This window comes from Lathyrus oleraceus, chromosome 4, assembly GCF_024323335.1.
Source record: "Lathyrus oleraceus cultivar Zhongwan6 chromosome 4, CAAS_Psat_ZW6_1.0, whole genome shotgun sequence".
Taxonomy (NCBI): Eukaryota; Viridiplantae; Streptophyta; class Magnoliopsida; order Fabales; family Fabaceae; genus Lathyrus; species Lathyrus oleraceus.
Genome location: NC_066582.1, coordinates 155330908 through 155353830, shown reverse-complemented (window position 1 = coordinate 155353830; position 22923 = coordinate 155330908).

The window sequence follows — 22923 nt, the reverse complement described above, 5'->3', positions numbered from 1 at the left end:
TGTCAACAGCCGAGGCGGAATATGTTGAAATTGGTGATTGTTGTGCTCAAATCTTATGGCTCAAACAACAATTACTTGACTTCAATGTTCAACTTGAACGTATTCCCATTTTGTGTGACAATACAAGCTTCATTAATCTAACCAAAAATCCTATACTACATTCACGCACTAAACATATTGAAATTGGGCATCACTTCCTTAGGGATCAGATCATGTTGAGAAAGGTGATGTCGTCTTCGAGCACGTTGATAGCAAAAATCAACTTGCCGATATTTTCACAAAACCACTTGCGATAGAGTCTTTCTTCCACATCCGTAGGGAACTTGGTGTTCTCGATATCTCGGATCGATTTTAAATTTATATATGATGCTTGCTCGATATCTATGCATGTCTATTCTTTGATGAATCACTTTGATAAGTACGAGCTATGTGAGGGCATTCATCGTCTATCGTCGTTGGAGGTAATATCATTCTTATCTATTTTAACTATCTTGATCAATTATATATATATATATATGTACTTCTTATATATAATGCACTTTCTTGATGTTTATTTTATGGTTTGGTCTAAGCTTAATCCATTTCTATGCTTGAAATATGTGTAAGCTTGCTTAGGAATCATATTTAACATGCATTCATCATTAGGAGAATTGTTGCATTTACTACTTTCGAATCATTAACTTCGGGTCCCAACAGGTCGACCCATGAGTCGACTCTTCGATACCCAGATTCCATTCGTCTATGTTTTTTAAACAAGGATGTGTCGACTCATTACATGTATGAGTCGAGCTGCGAATTCCATCGTTGTATTAACTTCGGGTCCCAACAGGTCGACCCATAAGTCGACTCTTCGCTAGCCAGAGTCCACTCATTTGCATTTTTAATAGGTCGACTCATTTCAAATGCATCACTCTTCACTTGCATAATCAATCTCCTAATTCTTCTCTTCTCTCTCTCTTCCTCGCACAAACCCTAAAAACCCATTACCTCAAATCTCTTCAAAAACAACACTCAAATGACTTCATCAAGAACTTCTGGAAATATAACTGCAAGGGGACCCTCTTCTCACACTGGTACTGCACAACCTTGCTCAAATATGTCAGTAACTTCTCTCTCTTTACTCTCTGATGGTCTTACTGAATATTTTGAAAATAAGTATAAAAGAGAACAATTGTAAAGTAATACGTATACTCGTCATTAGTGGTTGAACGCATGCGCATTCCAGATGTTGTTGAGCGGTTAAATGTTCAAAGAATTGACTTATTCTTAGACTGTACTACTAAGTATAATGAGGATTTGGCAAACTATTTTATACTGGTGTTGTTGGATAATTCGAGGGTTAGGAGTTTAAATATAATATCGGTAACAGGGTTCTTGAGGTTAATGATGATGTTTGGAAATACCTATTTGAAATTTCTCCACTGTCGTCTCCTAATGATCTTAAGATAATCGATATTGTATTTGGTCCAAACTATGAGTTCAGGTCCGCCTTAAACTCAATGCTGAAGAGACCTTTTTCTGACAATGTTGTTGCGAGTAACTTGTTCCTTACTAATGTGACTACTGGACTTTTAAATCCTGTCGACAGGATCTTACATTGGTTTATTATGCATATTATCTTCCCTAAGAAGGGAGGTTACTCCAGAGTTGACAAGGCGGAAGTACACTTGGTTTATGTGTTGAAACATAAGCTAAAGGTTAACTGGACACACTACGTTGCAAGTAGGATCTTTGCTCTAAAGGAGTCAGGTCTAGGCACCACTCTCTGTTATCCTTCATTTATTCAAAGAATCCTTAATCATGCTGAAGATTTTATTCCAGGAATTCAATACACCTCTGTGACTACTAATCAAGAATTCTGTCAAAAATCACTAAGTTTGATGGGCTATAATTGGGATCCTATAGCGCGAGTATACAAGGTTTCTACTCAAGCTTCAAATTCTACTATTCAGCATTTGGAAGATGATGATGATAATGATGATGATGAAGATGATGAAAATAAAGAAAATAATGACGATGACGATACTCGCCCCATGGAGGATGATCAACAAGTTGATGACCATGGTGTAAGAGCCCAATTTTGACCCTAAGATCCCTCATGCAATTTCATCATATGCATTAGCATTGGGATCACACCTTGGCATTCTCCTTACCCCTCTTTCGTTTGGTTTGTTTTGGGAGAGATTACCAAGCACTATGTGATTGTATCATACTTGTATATTATCATTTTACTAACCAAATTACCAAAAATATGGCTTTGCATTTGCCTAACTATTTTGTAGGTAGGGCATGATCATCAATGATCTATCAAGTTCATATCTAGGGTTTAAGACCCTCATGGCTAAAACTAAAATCAATGATTGATTCACAGTGTCTGAAAACATCATATATGAGTCCCAATCATCTCTACATGTCATATTGATCAAGTGTTCTTCAAGTGTTTGGAGGTGATTTGCCTTGGAAACCCTAGTTTAACTGGGTATCTTGAGTAATTATCCAACAAGCTATCTCACCAAATGATCAAATTTCTCAAGAGAAACTTCAAAATTCATCTTCTTATGCATATATGATCTACCATGAGCCTATAAATTCAAGAGAATTGGAAGTTAGCAAGATGGTTGATGGTGGTTGGCCAGATGAATTCATCTGATCAAAATTGGGTCTCCCTAGACCCTATCTCCTACAATTTTCACCACATGAAAATTATTTCAAGAGAAACGTTACTCTAAATGACATTCCAAACAACTTTAATGTTTAAGTCTAGAGCTAATTTTTCAAGGAAAATCATTTTACATGTTGAAACATTATAGGTCATTTTGTCTAAACCCTAATTTGAAAGTCAACTTCGCAAGGCCATAACTTGCTTAATTTTTATGAGATGAAAGATTTCCAAGTTTTACAATCAAATTAAAGGTGTCTACTTCAACTTTTATGTTTTGAGTGAGAGCTAAATCAACTTTTATGAGCATGTGATATGAGGATACATTATAGGTCATTTTTTACCTATACCATTGAACAAGTGATTTTCCTCAACTTCAAAAATGCATAACTCTATCATTATAAATCGAAATGACATGCAATTGGTGACCATTTTGAAGGTCTTTGAAAGAGATACAACTTTGTTGAAGACACGTTTCTCATTTGGAGCTCACATAAAAAGTTAAGTAAGGTGGAATATTGGGATATATGACTTAACACTTAGAAAATGTTTCAATGTGTTGAAATTTCCAAACTTCCACCTCAAAATTCACCATGATCCAAGTTCCAATTGGAAAAGTGTCCAACATAAAAGTTGTTCCCCTTGACCTAAGCTTTCCAAAGAACCCTATTTTATTCATTTTGGATGAGGTTTGCTAGGGTTGCGCATGGTCTTAATAGGTCTGATTCATTGGAGAAAATCAAATGTCCAAAACTCCATTTCACTTTGCCTTGCCATTAAAGCATGATTTGAACTTCAGTACAGTTGCAATTGGATCACAATGGATTGCTTCATGGGCCTGTACACGCCCATGCAAGCTTGTGCATCACCCTTGCCATTTTTAGCAATTTTTCAAGTGTGCAATTATCAATCCCAAATGCTATAAATACAAGGCCTCTGACCTCATTTCAAACACACCTTGCGCGCCAGCTTTTCCCCCCAGTTGAAACCCTCACCATTCAAAGGAAAAACTGAGAATTTTCAACTTGAAATTTGAGTTTGAATCTCACTGTTTGGAGATTCAAAAACTCCAGGATCCAAAGCTTTGTACCATTGCCAAACCACTTATGCAAGCTCCTTGAGTGTGATCAAGTCAATTTTGAAGCAAGCAAGATCCATTTCTGCACAGCATTGAAGGTAATTTTCAGAAATCTTCTTCTCTTTGATTCTCACTCAATTCTCATCATTTCTCTTGGATCTTTGGTTATCTGAAGTCCTTCCAATGTAGGTAAGAAGATTGAGTTGCTTTGAGGTCAAATCGAAGCAACTCAGTTGACACACTTCAAAATTCAACTCCTCATATCTTTCTACATATTTGGAGTTAGTTGAAATTGAGATCAGATTCGTGCTCTACGCCATTTTCTCTTTCATATCATCTCCTCTTTTTTCATTTTGGTGATGGTGATGAGTGAACCAGCCTGATGGACCTCGCCTGAGAAGGTGACCGGAGGTTCAGCGTCGGTGGTGTGTTGGACAGGTTCTGAGCCATTGATCTTGTTTAAATTGTTTTAATCTTGAGCGTACATACAGATTACCAGGCGTGTGATTAGTTAACTCAGGTGCATGGAAGATTGCACGCGGTCAGCCACTTGATCTGCCACCTCAATTAATGAGGGAGATCAAGTGGTCCACATTTTTTTGATTTTCTGATTTTCATTTCATTTCATTTGATTTTCATTAATTCATATTAATTTTAATATTGATCCAAAAAATATGAGAGTTTCACCAAAAAAAAAATTCCTCTTTCATATTTTGAATTAATTATTTTTTGGATCATTATTAATATTTTTCATGATTTAATTGATTTTGTGAATATTTTTAATTGTTTAAAAATACTTTTAAGTCTCCAAAAATTCTGAAAATTTTTCTCCAAGGTCCTTTGAACTTGTTTGACCTATGATAAATATCATGACCATTTCTTTGGTGTTTTGATGAGATTTTAGGAATTTGACAAACCATATTTAATTTAATGCCCTATTTTTAGTATTTTTGAATTGAATAAATGCCAAATAATTGTGTTAAGCTATCTTGATGATTTGTATAAGTTTGACTTGTGTTGTTGGGCCTTGGTCAAGGTTGATTTGATTTTGCTAGGTTAAGATCATTGGATTTAGGGGATTGATGGAATGTACATTCCATCTCCCAAAATGAATGAATGGTCTTATTTTGGTAAAAGTCCTCCTTTGACCAATTTGAGTTTTGATCCATTCCCCTCCCTCTTCATCTAATTCACCTTCTTTGTGCATCCATTTAATTTGGTCTATGATATCTCTAAATCCTAAGGCTAGTTGATTGCAAAATCAACATAAGTATGGATGAGATTAGGACACCTCTTTTGCATATTCTTTTTGTGTGTGGTATGTTTCATGAGCATAGTCCATTATACTATGTCTCAAACATGCATTAACACCAAAATTATTTTGTCCAGCCTCAAATAGTTGTGACTTCTACATAAGTCCAATTACGATTGCTTGACGTAGCGCTAAATTTTTGACACAAAAAGGCATAGCATTCTAGTTAGTGAGATTGTAAGTATCCCCTCTTTCATGGTATTGTGTGGGAACTTGGCCTTTTTTCCTTCCTTTGGAAGATGTCTTGGTTCAAGGATCCATGCTTGTGATAAGTGGGTTGAGTGTTCTCCAAAGAATGACTTAAAATGAAAAGAAAAAAACAAAAACAATACTAACTTCTAATTCATTAACCACTAACATTTAATTTCGAGCCATTTACTTTTAATTCACTTTAATTTTTAAGCTCTATTCATTTGCCAATATTCATACCATTCTAATTGTTTATATTAATGCCTTTTCACTTTGTCCACTTGGACCATATTATGTGATATATCTTGTTTGTGTATATTTTGTTTGTTTGTGTGGTCTTTGACCATTAATCTACATAATAAGAAACAAAAACCCTAAAAAACTATTGTGTGGACTGTTGGTTTGATCTTGGGAAATTGGACTTAGAATCTAGGCAATATCCCTATGCAAAAGGACTTGGCCAATGCCAACTTTCATGTAACCAAGTGCTTGCAATTTGAAACTTCATCTGATACATCATTGAAGATACATCTGAGTTCATCTGCAACATGATCATTGTGAAGTTGTTATTTTGAACCTGTGACCTGTGGAATTCATCTGTTACATGGGCAAATTTGAAGAAGATTATGGAGTGGCTAAAGCTTGGATGTGGCTATCTTTATTTGATGCCTTGCTCTTCAAGTTAATATTGTATGCATTATTTGTTGCTTGATTCTAATATCCAAGGGAATTTGGGGTTTCTATATGGCATTCTTGCCTATTGGATTGCAGCTCACTGGTCAGATCTTTTCAACTCTTAACTTTTAAATTTATGCTTAGTATTAGTCTCTTCATCTCCTCCCCATCTCTTTAATTTTAAAACCTCTCCTTCCTTTTAAAAACTTCTTTGTTTGAACTTGTTATTTTCTAACTTAGAGCCCTTGCAAATTAGAAACTTTGGCCTTATGCCATTGCATTTTCAAACTTCTTTTCTTATATCAAACTTGTAAATAAACTTAACTATACTTGACTTAAAATTTTCAAAAGCCAAAAAGAACTAACTCATTCAAACCATTTTTTAGGCCCTTATGCCTTTCAAACTTAATTTTTGATTAAAAGCAATGCATCCACTTTGAAATTTGTATCACGAACTACGAGGTTTTGATCCCTCATTTTTATGTTGGTACGTAGGCACAAGTCCGAAGGTCTTGTCAAACACAAAAATATAATTAATAAATTCTTTTCTCATCCCCTCATTATATATGCTTGTTAACATCACTTGGTACAAAAATACATACACACATAAAAAAAAGGGCTCCCTAGGAGTACCTAGGACACTTTGGGTGCTAACACCTTCCATCTGTGTAACCGACCCCCTTACTTGTAATCTCTGGAATTTTATTAGTTTTAATTTGAAAACTTCTTATCTTTGGATTTTGTTCGTACTTTTCCCTTTTCCCCTGGAAACAATAAAAGCGCGGTGGCGACTCTTGGTACTTGATGTCTAGCTTATCCATAGCTTGATGATCATGAATTTACCGCTACACATGGTGATTGGCTAGGTGTTACACCTGGACAAAATCCATCTAATAACCAAGGCTGGGGAGAGTGGCAACGCACCGGTTGGACCAGCCAACGATCTTCCTATATGCCTCCACCTCCTTCTCAATATGATAATTCTGAAGTAATGGAAATGTTAAGAAATATGAAAATTCATCAGCAAAAAATTTCCACACTTTAAGAGGAGAGATTTACGGCTTTGTAGGATTATCTTCAGATTCAAAGCGACAACTTTGCCTCTTTTGCAACTCTCCAAGAGGAACGGTACTTAGCCTTAAGGGGTCAGATTCAGACCCAAAGTGACAATTTCAATTCATTTTCCTCCACAATTATGCAACAAATTGATGTTATGGGTTTCAATCATCGCTCTCTCACCGGATCTTTCAATACTCTTAACCGGAGCTTCATTGAATTCACTGACCTCTATGAACAAGACAGACCTCCACGTCAACTTTCTGTTTATAGAAGTAGAAATGACTCGCCACGGGAGAGAAGACCTTAGAAGATTGATTCATTCGGTTTTCATCCATGTAGTGCATTTCATCTTCTTCACGTTTGTATGTTATTGTATTTTGTTATATGTCTTGGAGCTTATGTTGAACAAACTTGGCTATGTAATTTACTAAAATTTTTTTGCTATGTGCCTTACTTATGACTATATTTCTTATATTAACTTCATTTTATGTGAATGGGTGTTGATGTTAATCTGTTGCAAAGTGGTTGATTACGTTCTTATGAATATATTTTGTTTCCGGTTGACCTTGTCCTTGTCTCTTTTCGATGTTGTCAAAGGGGGAGAAACAATGGAAACACACATCTTGATTATGATAGAAGATTTTTAAAGGAATGTATAAATAGGGGGAGGATGTCTATCAAAGTACGCAATATATGAAAGATTGTGCCATGGTTTGCCATCATCAAAAAGGGGGAGTATGTGAGGGTAAAGCTTTTTAGTCCTTGTTTTAATGATGTCAAACCTTTTAGTAGCTCATACTGTGTACTTTGGACGGTGTCATCATATCGTAGAGTGCACTCATTATCTAACATGCTCAAAGTATAAATTTAATGTGTCTATACATATAGGAGCATCTCATATATGTTAATAACGCACTTGATCATTATTGTTACCTTAGGTCCATAAGAGAATGGTTTGGATTGACCAAAATACATCTCAAAAACTCATTTTTGATCATTTAAGAACTTTGAGTCGTCTCATGCCTTGGAACGGTCGACTCATTCATGCATATCATATTCTATGTAACTCACGGGTCTGATCAGGTCAAGTCATAGGTCGACTCATTCCTGGAAAAACAAGATGAGTCGACTCATCCACCTGTTGGGTCGACTCATCTCCTGTTTGATTCGACTCTTTTCCTACTTTATTTGAGTTGTTTTTTGGCAAGTCTGAACAGGTCGAGTGCCCAGTGTGAACAGGTCGAGTGGTCACTATTTTTACTCATTTTTCAGTTGTGTATTTTTGCAAAAATATTTTGATGTGTTTGTGACTTGGTCTATACATCATATATATATATATATATATTCTAGAGTTTCTTTTTCAATAGAACACAAGAAAAGTGAAATATATACATTAAAGTTCCTCTACATCTCTATTCTTCATTGTGTAAGACCCCAAATTTGACCCTAAGATCCCTCATGCAATTTCATCATAAGCATTAGCATTGGGATCATACCTTGGCATCCTCCTTACCCCTTCTTCATTGGGTTTGTTTTGGGAGAGATCACCAAGTACTTTGTGATTGTATCATACTTGTATATTATCATTTTACTAACCAAAATACCAAAAAATATGTCTTTGCATTTGCCTAACTCTTTCGTAGATAGGGCATGATCTCCATTGATCTATCAAGTTCATATCTAGGGTTTGAGACCCCCATGACAAAGAGCACAACCATTGAATTGATACAAGAATGGTTATGGGCATCATATATGAGTTCCAATGATTCCTAAATGTTATATTGATCAAGTTTTCTTCAAGAGTTTGAGGGTGATTTGCCTTGGAAACCCTAGTTTGACTGGGTATCTTGAGTAACTTCTCCAACAAGCTATCTCACCAATTGATCAAATTTCTCAAGGAGCCCTTTAAATTTCATCATCCTATGCATATATGATCTACCATGAGCCTATAAAGTCAAGATAATTGAAGGTTAGCAAGTTTGTTGATGGTGGTTGGCCAGATGATTTCATCTGATCAAAACTGGGTCTCCCTAGACCCTATCTCCTACAATTTTCACCATATGAAAATTATTCCAAGAGAAAACTTACTCTAAATTACATCCCAAACAACTTTCATGCTGAGACCTAGAGCTATGTTTTGTTGTAAAAACATTTTCTATGTAGAAACATTATAGGTCATTTTGTCTAAACCCTAATTTGAAAGTCAACTTCCCAAGGCCATAACTTGCTCACTTTTTATGAGATGAAAGATTTCCAAGTTGCATAATCAAATTCAAGATGTCTAATTCAACTTTGATGTTTGGAGTGAGAGCTAATTCAACTTTTATGAGCATGTGATATGAGGCTACATTATAGGTCACTTTTGACCTATACCATTGAACAAGTGATTTTTCCAATCTTCAAAAATGCATAACTCTATCACTTCAAATCCAAATGACATGAACTTTGTGACCATTTTTAAGGTATTTGAAAGATCTACAACTTTGATAAAGACACTTTTCTCATTTGTAGCTCAAATAAAAAGTTAAGCAAGGTGGAATATAGAGATATATGGCTTGACACTTAGAAAAATATTCAACATGTTGAAATTTCCAAACTTCTACCTCAAACTTCATCATGATACAAGCTCCAGATGGAAATGTGTTAAACATGAAAGTTGTTCCTATTGATCTAACATTTCCAAAAAGTCCAAGTTCATCCATTTTGGACAAGAATTGCTATAGTTGTGTATGGCATGAACATGGTATCATCATGTGGCAAAGATCAAACTTCAAATCTTCACACACACTTGCCTTGCAATCCAAGTTGATTTCAGACTCTCTCACATTCATTTTTGGACCTTAAGATATGATCTCATGGGCCTGTACACGCCCATGCATCCATGCATCATCATTTGCCAATTTTGGAAAGTGAATTTGAAGGTGCAAATATCATGAGTTATAACTATAAATAAAGCCCTCTAGCATCAGAATTAAATACACATGTGTGCCAGCTTTGATCCTAAGCCCCTAACCCTTCCATTTGAGAGGATAAACCTGAGAATTTCATCTTGAAATTGAGTTTGAATCTCACTGTTTTGAGATTCAAAACTCCATGGATCCAAGACCTTTTGTGCATTTCATTCTACTCCTGCAAGCATTCTGAGTGAGATCAAGCACGAGCCAAGGCAAGAACAGTTGAATCCAGACCTGCATTGAAGGTATTTTCTAGAAAATTTCATCTCTTCGATTTTCTCTCAATCTTGCTCAATTCTCTTGATTCTTTGGTTGTCTGAAGTCCTACCAATGTAGGCAAGAAGATTGAGTTGCTTAGAGGTCAAACCGAAGCAACTCAGTTGACATACCTCAAATTTCAACTCCTCATATCTTTCTATATGTGAGGAGTTAGTTAAAATTGAGGTGATATTCGTGATCTACACCATTTTTCCTTTCAGACCATGTCCTCCTTTTTCATTTATGATATGGTGATGAATGGACCAGTCCGGTCAAGATCGCCTGAGAAGACGACCGGCGCTTTGCTCCGGCAATGATGTGGCGTGGTCCTGAGCCATTATATGAGTTCAATTTGTTTTAATCATGAGTGTACGTTTTAATTACCAAGCGTGTGGACGTTTGACTCAGGCGCACCATGGAACACGCACTGGTGGCCACTTGATCTGCCACCTCAATTAATGAGGGAGATCAAGTGGTCCACGTTTTTTCTGATTATTTGAATTTCATTTTAATTGCTTTATTTTCTTTAATTCATATTAATTTTAATATTGATCCAAAAAATATGAGAGTTTCACCAAATATTTTCAAATATTTTCCTCTTTCATATTCTGAATTAAAATTATTTTTTGGATCATTATTAATATTTTTTATGATTTAATTGATTTTTCATTTGTTTTTAATTGTTTAAAAATACTTTTAAGTCTTTAAAAAATCTGAAAAAATTTCTCCAAGGTCCTTTGACCTTGTTTGACCTATGATAAATCTCATGGCCATTTATTTGATGTTTTGATGAGGTTTTAGGAATTTGACAAACCATATTTAATTTAAATGCATTATTTTAGTATTTTTAATTGGAATAAATGTCAAATAATTTTGTTGACCAATTGTGATGACTTGTTTATGTTTGATTTTTGTTGTTGGGCCTTGATCAAGGTTGATTTCACTTTGTCAAATTAATATCATTGGATTTAGGGGATTGATGGAATGTACATTCCATCTCCCAAAATGAATTAATGATATTAATTTGGTAAAAGTCCTCCTTTGAACAATTTGAGATTTCATTTATTCCCCTCCCACTTCATCTTATTCCCCTTCTTTATGCATTCATCTCATTTGGCCTATGATATCTCAAAGTCCTAAAGCTAGTTGATTGAAAAATTAACATGAGTATGGATGAGATTAGGCCACACCTCTTACATATTCTTTTTGTGTGTGGTATGTTTCATGAGCATAGTTCATAATACTATGTCTCTAACATGCATTAACACCAAAATTCTATTGCCCGGCCTCAAATAGTTGTGACTTCTACATAAGTCCAATTACGATTGCTTAACATAGCGCTAAATTTGTGACATAAAAGGCATAGCATTCTAGTTAGTGAGATTGTAGGTCTCCCCTCTTTCATGGTATTGTATGGAAACTTGGCTTTTTTTCCTTCCTTTGGAAGATGTCTTGGTTTAAGGATCCATGCTTGTGATAAGTGGGTTGAGTGTTCTCCAAAGAATGTCTAAGAATGAAAAGCAAAAACAAAACAATACTAACTTCTAACCTATTAACTACTAACTTTTAATTTCAAGCCCTTTACTCTAATGTCATTTAATTCTAGCTTTTATACATTTCCCATTGTTCATATTATTCTAATTGTTTATGTTAATGCAACTTTCACTATGTACACTTGGACCATATTGTGTGATATATTTTGTTTGTGCTTTGCTTGATTGTGTGGTCTTTGACCATTAATGTACATAATAACAACAGAAACCCTAAAAAACTTTTGTGTGGACTATTGGGTTGATCTTGGACAAATGGACTTAGAACTTAGGAAACATTCCTATGCTAAAGGACTTGGCCAATGCCAACTTATTGAGAAACCAAGTGCTTGCAATTTGAAACTTCATCTGATACATCATTCAAAATCTCTCTAAGTTCATCTACAACATGATCATTGTGAAGCTGTTATTTTGGACCTGTCACTTGTGGAATTCATTTGTTACATGGGCTACCTTGAAGAAGACATGGAATGGGTAAGCTTGGATGTGGCCATCTTTATTTGATGCCTTTCTCTTCAAGATAATATAATTGTGCATTTGTGTGTTACTTAATTCTAAAAGTCCAAGGGAATTCTGAGTTTTTATTGACATTCTTGTCTATTGGATTGCTACCCATTTGGTCAGATCTTTCAACCCTTAACTTTTAATTTTGTACATAGGATTAGTCTTTTCATCTTCTCCCCATTTCTTTAATTTCAAAACAGCCCCCTCATTTTTCAAAACCTTCTTTGATTGAACTTATTTTGTTCTAAACTTTGACCACTTTGTAAAAAAAGATAGAAACTTTGGCCTTATGCCATTGCATTTTCAAACTTCTTTTCTTAAATCAAACTTGTAAGTAAACTTAACTATACTTGACTTAAACTTTCAAAAAGCCAAAAAGAACTAACTCATTCAAACCATTTTTAGGACTTTGTGCCTTTCAAACTTAATTTTTGTTAAAAGCAATGCATCCACTTTGAAATTTGTATCACGAACTACGAGGTTTTAATCCCTCATTTTTATGTTGGTACGTAGGCATAACACCGAAGGTCTTGCCAAACACAAAAATATAATTAATGAATTCTTTTCTCATCCCCCCATTCTATTTGTTTGTAAACATCACTTTGTACCAAATACATATGCACATAAAAAGGGCTCCCTAGGAGTACCTAGGACACTTTGGGTGCTAACACCTTCCCTTTGTGTAACCAACCCCCTTACCTATAATCTCTGACATTTTATTAGTTTGATTTGAAAACTTCTTACTTTTTGGGTTTTGTTCGTACTTTTTCCCTTTTCCCTTGGAAACAATAAAAGCACGGTGGCGACTCTTGTTATTTGATCTCTAACTTATCCATAGCTTGATGATTATGAATTTACCGCTACACATTGCATGTTTCAACAACTACACATAACAATTTTTGTTGATCATAGTGCATTATTGTGGTGATAACATCCAAATAGGATTGTGTAATCTTAGGTTGGGTAGAGACTTTGAGTGGGTTTTTCTTGAATAAAACCATAGGGTTTTATCCTCCAAGAATTGGGCTTTTTGCACAAATCTTTGCTTCATAAATTCAACTGAGTGAAAGGTTTGAAGAACGGTGGGTTCATTCGAACGAGTAACGGTAACCAGAGGATTGTGAAGAAAGGTTTGGTTTCAAGCGTGTTGTGATCGAAGTCAGTCGAGCTAGAGTTTTGGAGAATGTGGAGTTATTTCAATAAGGTAGCTACAATCAGAGGTTTGTTCGGAACATTTGAAGCACTTGGTTCAACTCAGACCAAGGGGAGAGAAGTAAATAGGATCTGCAACAACACTTAGGTTTGCTTGGTGGTGATCATTTCTTCTCTTGTATAAACTTTGCAATTTGATAATAGATATCGCAATTCTAGTTTTAGATTTGGGAGTTGTAAGACCCCAATTTTTACCCTAAGATCCCTCAAGTCATGTCATCATATGCATTGACATTGGGACCACACTTTGGCATTCTCTTTATCCTTCGATCATTGGGTTTGCATTGGGAGAGGTCACCAAGCACTTTAGATTGTATCATACTTCATTTTTCATTATTTACTAACCCAAATAGCAAAAATATGTCAATGTATAGTTTGTTGCTTTTGTAGGTAGTGTGTATGCTCACATATGCTCTATCAAGCTCATATCTAGGGTTTAAGACCCTCAATGCAAGGAGCTCAATCAAGAGATAGTTCACATTGGCTCTAAGTATCATATATGGATCCCCATGATCTTCACATGTTATTTTTATCAAGAAATTATCAAGAGTTTGGAGCTTGTTTGCCTTGGAAACCCTAATTCATCTGGGTATCTTATGTGACTTCTTCAACAAGTTTCTTTAACAATTGCTCAAATATCTCAAGGTATACTTCACATTACATTATATTATGCATATATGATCCTCCATGGACCCCAAAAGTCAAGATAATGTCAAGCTAGCAAGTTGGTTCATGGTGGTTGATCAGAGAAAGTCAACTAGTCAGAACTGAGGTTCTATGACCCTATCTCATACAATGTTTGTCATATTAAAATGATTCCAAGAGAAACGTTACTCAAAATGACATTCCAAACAACTTTCATGTTGAAGTCAAGAGCTAGTTTTGCTTGAAAAGTCATTTTTTATGATGAAAGATTATAGGTCATTTTGTTTGAACCCTAGTTTGAAGGTCAACTTCCAAAGACCATATCTTGCTAAATGTTTATGATATGAAAGCCATTAAAATTGCATGATTAAATTCAAGATGTCTACTTAAAATTTTATGTTTGTAGGAAGTTCAAATTCAACTTCCAAATGCATGTGCCAAGAGGAAACATTATAGGTCCTTTTGGGCCATTACCATTGAACAAGTGATTTTCCTCAACTTCTAAAATGCATAACTCCTTCATGCCAAATCCAAATGAGGTCAAATTTTTGACCAAATGGAAGAGGTTTGAACGAGCTATAACTTTTAAGAATGAACTTTTCTCACTTGAAGTCCATAGAAAAACTTATTCAAGGTGGAAGAAGTGAACATTTGACTTGGGACTTAGAAAATTTTCAAATATGTTTGATTTCCCAAATTTCAACCTCAAAATTCATCATGATCCAAGCTTCAAATGAAAAAGTGTTCAACATGAAAGTTGTTACCCTTGATCTCACCTTTCCAAAAATTCCAAAATCATCCCATTTGGCCATAGTATCAGGGACTTACACATGGGTGTAAGTTAAAGCACCATTGGGATAATTTCAAGTTCCAATTTTCACACACATTTGCATGAGCTTCTAACATGATTTCAGCATGAAGTATATTAAACTTTTGATTAGATTACATCATCGCATGGGCTTAGTGCACGCCCATGCATCCATGCAAGAGAGGAATTCAAATTTTTGCCAAAATTCAAAGTGTGTGAAAAGCACTTGGTAGCCTATAAATACGTGACCCTGGTGATCAGAAATGGGATCCTTTTGCCCAAGCTTCGACCCCCTTCTTCCCCAAACACCATTGAAAGGATAATCTTGAAGATTTCTTAAGAAATCGAGTTTCAATTCTCATTCTGTTTTAGAATTAAAACTCCAAGAGTCCAAGCTTTTTAACCATCCAAATCATCTCCTGCAAGCTTCTAGAGTCAAGCCAAGCCAAATTGGAAGCAAGATCAAGATAATTTAAAGCTCCTCGAAGGTGAGATTTCAGAAACTTTTCTTCTTTGATTCTCCCTCATTTCTCATCCATTTTAATTGATTGTTAGTTTGTTGAAGTCCTGCCAATGTAGGCAACAAGATTGAGTTGCTTTGAGGTCAAATCGAAGAAAATTAATTCATGATCCTCAAAATTTAAATCCTTGTATCTTTTTATATACTTGGAATTGGACAAAATTGAAGCCAAATTTGAACTCCTGAGCATTTTTTTCTTTATATCCATGTCTAGCTTTTTCATTTTGGTGGTGGCTGGTGGTGGAGCAATCTGGTGAGGTCCACCAGAGAAGACAACCGGAGCCCTAGCTCTGGTGGTGTGGTGACATGATCTTATCCATCATATCTTCCCTCCATCTTCTAATCTCATGCGTTGCTTTTAGTTACCAAGCCTATGTCGCGTTGACTGGAACGCATTAGGGAACGCGTGTTTATCACCACCTGATCTGTCACCTCAATTAATGAGGAAGATCAGATGACTCTCATTTTTTTGAATTTCTGAACATTTCATTTAATCCATTATATTTAATTAATTCATATTAATTTCATTATTAATCCAAAAAATATGGGACTTTCACCAAAAAATTTCAAATATTTTTCTCTTTCATTTTCTGAATTAGAATTATTTTTTGGATTAATATTGATATTTTTCATGATTTAATTATTTTTGTGCATATGTTTAATTGTTTAAAAATACTTCTGACTTTTCTAAAATTATGAAATTTGTATCTAAGGTTCTTTGACCTTCATTGACCTAGGATAAATCTCTTGACCATTTATTTGGTGTTTTGAGGAGGTTTTAGGTTTTAGATCAAACATAATTTAACTTAAATGCATTTTAATTTGATTGTTAATTGATTAATTGTGAATAAATTGTGTTGAGCCATTTTTAATGACTTGTGAAGTTTGACTATGTTTTGGGGCCTTGGTCAAGGTTGATCTGACTTTTGTTGATTAAAATCATGGATTTAGGGGATTGATGCAATGTACATTTCATCTCCCAAAATGAATGAATGATTTTAATTTGATAAAATTCCTCCCATGACCAATTTGTGTTTGTCTCGTCTCCCCTCCCTCTTCATCTTCAATCCCATCCTTTCCATTGGCGAATGACATCTCAATATCCTAAGGCTAATTGGTTCATCAATAACTTATGTTAGATGAACCAATACAAGTATGGATGAGATTAGGTCCATCATTTGATCATTTTATTTTTAAGTGTGGTATGTTTTAGGAGTATGGTTCAGTATACCATATCTCTAACATGCATTAGCACCTAAATTTCTATTGCCCAACCTCAGATAGTTGTGACTTCTACATAAGTCCAATTATGATTGCTTAACATAGCGCTAAATTTTGACCCAAAAGGAATAGAATTCTAGTAAGTGGGATTGTAAGTCTCCCCCCTTTCATGGTATTGTATGAAAACTTTGCCTTTTTTCCTTCCTTTGGAAGATGTCTTGGTTCAAGGATCCATGCTTGTGAATAGAGGGTTGAGTGTTCTCCAAAGAATGACTTAATCAATTAAAAAACAAAACAATACTAACATCTAATTAACTAACATTTGACTAACTTTTATTCTTCTTACTTTTAATTTCAAGTCATTTACCTTATTCCATTTATTTTCAAGTCATTTACCATTTCATTTGCCACTTACATATCATTTAACTTGTTTATGTTTATGCCATTTTTACTTTGCTCACTGGAGCCATATATTGTGATTGTATATATTTGTTTGAGTATCTTGTTTATGTTTCTAGTCTTAGGACCTTAAAATACCTAATAAACAACAAAAACCCTAAAAAATGTATGTGTGGACTGTTGGATTTGATCTGAGCTTCGACTTAGAATTAGGCAACATTCCCTATGCAAAAGGACTTGGTCAATGCCAACATTTCTGAAGCCAAACTATTGTGATTGGAGGTTTAATCTGATGCAAGTATATACATGAATTCATCTGCTACATGGTCTTGATGCAAATGTTACTTTGAACCTGTGTCCAATGCCTTATTCTGAGCCATTCAAGGAGTATGTCATTTGATACGTGGGAAGATTAAGAAGAAGACTATGAAGTTACTAGCTTGGATGTGGCTATATTTATTTTATGCCTTGCTCTTCATATTGCTACTTGCTTATTGATATTGCTTGAGTCTAAAGTCCAAAAGAAAAGTGGGTTTCTATATGACATTCTTGTCTATTGGATTACATCCCATTAGTCAGATCTTTTCAACTCTTAACTTTTAAATTTTATGCGTAGGATTAGTCTCTTCATCTCCTCTCATTTCTTAAATTTCAAATCTCTTCCCCTTTTCAAAAACCTTCTTTGCTTGTGATTTCTAAACTTAGACTCTTTTGCAAATTAGAAACTTTGGCCTTATGCCATTGCATTTTAAAAATCTTTTCTTAAATCAAACTTGTAAATGAACTTAACCATATTGACTTAAAATTTCAAAAGACAAAAAGAACTAACACCCATTCAAACTCTTGTAGGCCCTTTGTGCCCCTTTTTAAATTTAAATTTTGTTAAAAGCAATCCACTCATTTTGAAATTGATACTATGAACTACAAGGTTTTGATCCCTCATTTTTATGTTGGTACGTAGGCACAAGTCCGAAGGTCTTGTCAAACACAAAATTATAATTAATGAATTCTTTTCTCATCCCCACACTCTATTCATTGCAAATATCATTTTACACCAAAAACACATACACACATAAAAAAAAGGTCTCCCTAGGAGTACCTAGGACACTTTGGATGCTAACACCTTCCCTCCGTGTAACCAACCCCCTTACCTGTAATCTCTGGCATTTTATTAGTTTTGATTTGAAAACTACTTATCTTTGGGTTTTGTTCGTACTTTTTCCCTTTTCCTTTGGAAACATAAAAGCGTGGTGGTGACTCTAGTTTTATTGACGTTAGCTTATCCATAACTTAATGGTCATGAATTTACCGCTACAGAGGCAGACGTACCCTAAGCGAGGACGAAAGGGGAACTGGCTAAACAAATCTGGTCTTGTTCTCTCTTTCTCTAACTCTTTAAATTCTGCATAAGTTGAATCTTGTGTGAATCCAATTGGAAACTTCATCTTGCTTAATTGTTATACATTAAAGTTGTTCGATAAATTGTTGCAATCACATTGGTTGCAACTAAGGAAAATTCTGCACAATTAATTCTGGTGAAATTAAGACTTGGTGTAGTATGCACGCCAAGTGTTTGATAAAATTAACTTCACACAAGTTTATCAATATTTTTCTTGTTTTCTCATTGTGTTAACTCATCATTGGTGGTAACTATATCAAGGATTTGTGTATTTGATCGATTGATTAAGATTGTTGTTGATTATCTTTATCTTAGTCATTCCATTAGGTTTCTCGGATATCTGATCTTTCTAGTAACGGATCGTTTAAACGATCATGATCTAGGGAGCTTTCTTAACCTTTAAAAACAATTTTAAAAAGCACTAAATTTTAAATACTGATCTATTCAATCCCCCCTTCTATATCGGTGCTATCGTCTAACGACTTGTATTAACACAAAAAGATCGATTCGAAAATTATCGAATACGGACCTATGACATTAAATCCACTGCTGGTTATCACCATTTTCCCGTCCCAAAAAATAACAATAATGCCTAATGTACACCTCTATAATATATCACCATAGAAAGCATCATTGTTGATCATAGACGCTACCATACGCTATCTTGATATTGCAGCCGCTTTTAGTTAGGAACAATTGCTAAACAAAGTACACTGATGAACATTGAAACCTTTAACCAAACACTATGCGTAAATACTTGCGAACTAAATGAACCAGAAATTGAAATAGTACAATGGATTCGTGAATCGTTTGTGTTTTTGAGGATGTTGTAGTGATGCGAGAATACGCGAGACAAAGGGAGGTGTTAGATCGGTGATGGGTATTGATTGCCTCCTCCCTATTAGAGGGGATTAAGTTTTTTTTTGTCTTTTTGATGGGTGACTCACTTAATTCAATTGAGAGAGAGTAGCGGAGAATTAAGAGTTATTTTGGTGCGCGTGGCGCACTTTGAGTGGAGGAAAAGAGATTTTTTTTTTTCTGATTTCTTTTATTAATTTCTTTATTTAAATTCTATATTTTTATTGGATGAATGGAAAAAGTATGGATAGCTAACATGGGTCATTGATTAATTTGGATCGATGATCTAGATTAAATCAAAGAAGCACATGTAACTTAAAATGTCAAAGTTGCCCTTTCTAGAAGCTTTAATTAATTTAAATGAGATTAAAATGAGGATATGGAAAATTATATTTAATCAACATGATTAATTTGACAAAAGAATAAAATAAAAGGGATTAAAATGGATAAAAATCGGGCGCAAAAGTGCCCAAAAAATTAATGTGAACGCACTACAATAACCAACGCGAAATAAACTTCTCGGAAACATATAGGTTTTTAATAATTCTGAAGTAAAAAATGCTCGGTTGAAAAGGCTTAAGTTGATCAAAATGTGATAAAAAAATATTCAAAAAAATAAAACGAGCACGTCAGGTTAAACTACGTGAACCGTAGATTAATAAAACTGATGTCTGCAGGCCCGATCTTTAAGTTTTTCTATCACTGATTTTATGTAGATTTCAGAAACGATTCAACCGGTCTGCCTGTATACTCGAAAATTTATTTTGGTCGATATTTTAGGCATTATGCATGATGAAAGACATGTTATGCTATGCAGATGCAAAGTAAAAATAAAGTCAGATGTATGAAAGTTTTTAAAATTCTTGGACAAAAGTGGGGTATAACACCAATCAAGCATAATCATCATCTTTATGTACCCTTTATCCTATTGTATATTTTCATTCTTTTGATCATTTGTCTCTTTCACATAATTTTTTTCCATGTTTGTCATAAATTGTCGCCAAAAACTTGATCGCGACTTTATGAGTCGAAATTGGGGTACAAACTGCAAGTGCACAGTTCTATCGCGTAGTTTTAAAAGATATCGATCCCACAGGGACTTATGAATCGATATACCGTTATCTAAGGTTACTTCGTAAAGCTAAGGCAGACAATACTTTGATTGTTTGGGGGAAAAGTTAAAACTAAAATAAGATCTAAAATAAATATCTAATAAGCGGATATCGGTATGTAGTTCGTCGTAATTAGGGAATCAAATCTTCGTTGGTTTCTTGGTTTTTAAAATAAATCCTTTCAGTTGACACTATTCTTTAAAAGTCTTATCTCAAACTCTCGCTCTGTTGAATAAACTATGATTTTATATTAACGTAGTTGTCACTTATAGTTAAGTCAAAAACCACTTTTTGAAAACAATAGAATCCGTAGAAACTCTTTTTAAGAAAACACTAATCGTTTAAACACCCTTATCTCAAACTCTCGCTCTGTTGACTTAGGTTATATAATTAAATTCAAATGCTTAACTCTCGTCCTCACATTCAATCTTTAAAAATACTTTTTGAAAAATGTTAGAATTTAATTAACTCTAAAAATTGCTCTCGCCCTGATCTAGAATTAATGTCCAATTTACACTGTCCAGTCAAAAACTCAAACTCTCGTTCTATTGCTTTTAACTTCTTTATGTCTTTTACTTTCGTACAAAAACCTTGTTATTAAACCTGTAAATTGAGACCGTAAAAAGAGTGATTTTAATTTTAAACTTAATTAAACCAATTTGGTTTTGATTCCTCCATTCCGCTTACTTTACATACCGATACCTAAATAAATTAGCCAGACATGCTAAACAGATCTAAATAATTATCATGCATAAACAGATTCATCTCAGGCAAATAATATAAATAAACAGTAAAGCAGGGCATATATAAATTCAAACAATAATTAAAGAACCTGAGAAATTAAATAGCAGTCTTGAACACTCCACCACAGGCCGGTTGGATTTGTTCTTGAATTCTTCAATCAAACAGAAAAATAAAAGCAAAGGAATAAAAATAAAAACTAGATTCTAACGTAAGGTTAGATCCGGTGAAAGGTACACAACAGTTTCCGGTGTAGAAACTATTGTGCGAAAAAGAATTAACTAAGTGCTGAAAAAGAAAATAGAAACTGCGAAGGAAACAATATAAAAGTTGTAAAAGTAATGCTGTAAAAATGTGCTTGTACTGCTGGAAGAGAAAAATTGGGAAAAAGAGAAAACGGCGAGGAAGTGTGGAACCGAGAGCTTTCCAAAAAGCTACTATTTATACTGCTACTTTTTGTAACTGCTTCCAAGGGTTTTCCGTGTACATGGTCTTCACGTTCCAAGGGTCAAGCGTGGAAGTAGCTTCAACGTGGTCTGTTGCGTTCCTGGTGCCAAAAATATAGGGGAATGGTGTGACGTCCGTCACACCATGTGTGACGCTCGTCACACAAGTGTGTAAAGCGTGACGCTTGTCACAGCCTTTGTGACGCTCGTCACAGGTACATCGCCTGTGCTTTTTGGGCTGGGCTTTGGCCTTTGGTATTTGCTTCTTTTCATTCCTTTTTGCACCTCCTTTTCTTCCTTTTTTACTTGTGCTTCAAATAAACCACCTGAGATAAATGGAAAGAAAATACCGCGTAATATCTAATAAAATGAAATGAATTGAAGTAAATAATAATATAATTTAATTAAATTGAGTCCAAAAATGTGATATAATTTCATGTTATCAAACTCCCCCATACTTAGATCTTTGCTTGTCCTCAAGCAAAATACAGTATAGAACTTGTTTTAAAAATTTTAGCCAGATGAAATTTCAAAACACACATCAATTCGTACTAGGTTGCATGTAAACCTTGTTTAGAAGTAACTTGAGTTTAATCTTGACATCAACAACCACCGTCACAATCTCAGATAACCCCACCTTATGCAAACCAGTTCGAGTAACGCCATTATAGCTATCCTAGTTCCTTTACTCTTATTTCACCCGTTTTCATTCTAGCGAAATCACATTAAGCCCTTTATCTTTTCGCGCACATAGTGGAGTAACCGGTTAGTGATTCTGATCCCCTTTTAGCTAGAAGTTCTGGTACATAAGTCGGATAACTTCGTTATTCAGTCCATTGCAAATTGCGGGGGATCGGACCGTAGTCCGCCCTACCAAGTTCAGCACCAGATACCTGCTGAACCAACTCATAATGGATCTTTTATATTATGCTTTTGTATGATCTGCAACCTTTAGATTAAATGATCTGGTAAGGATCACCTAACTTAATTAGTGCATTTCCTGATATATATATATATATATATATTTTATGTTACTTTGGGAATCATTCACTTATATTCATTGGCTCTCCACGTAGTTTGCTATTAAGATGGTGCTGACTTCTCGTATAAACTACTCGGGGTTACTATAAAACTAAAAGTTCAAGGGATTGGTATAATAGGTACTTATCCTGATCTAACATGTTGAGGTTCTTAGAGCGTTGTTATGGTAATAATTTTTGTCTTGATTTCACTTAAGTTTTATAAAATAAGCGACATTTATACTTATTGGGTGTGTTAAATTTTTGTTATGGCTCATGGAAATTTTGAGGGAATAGATAATAGA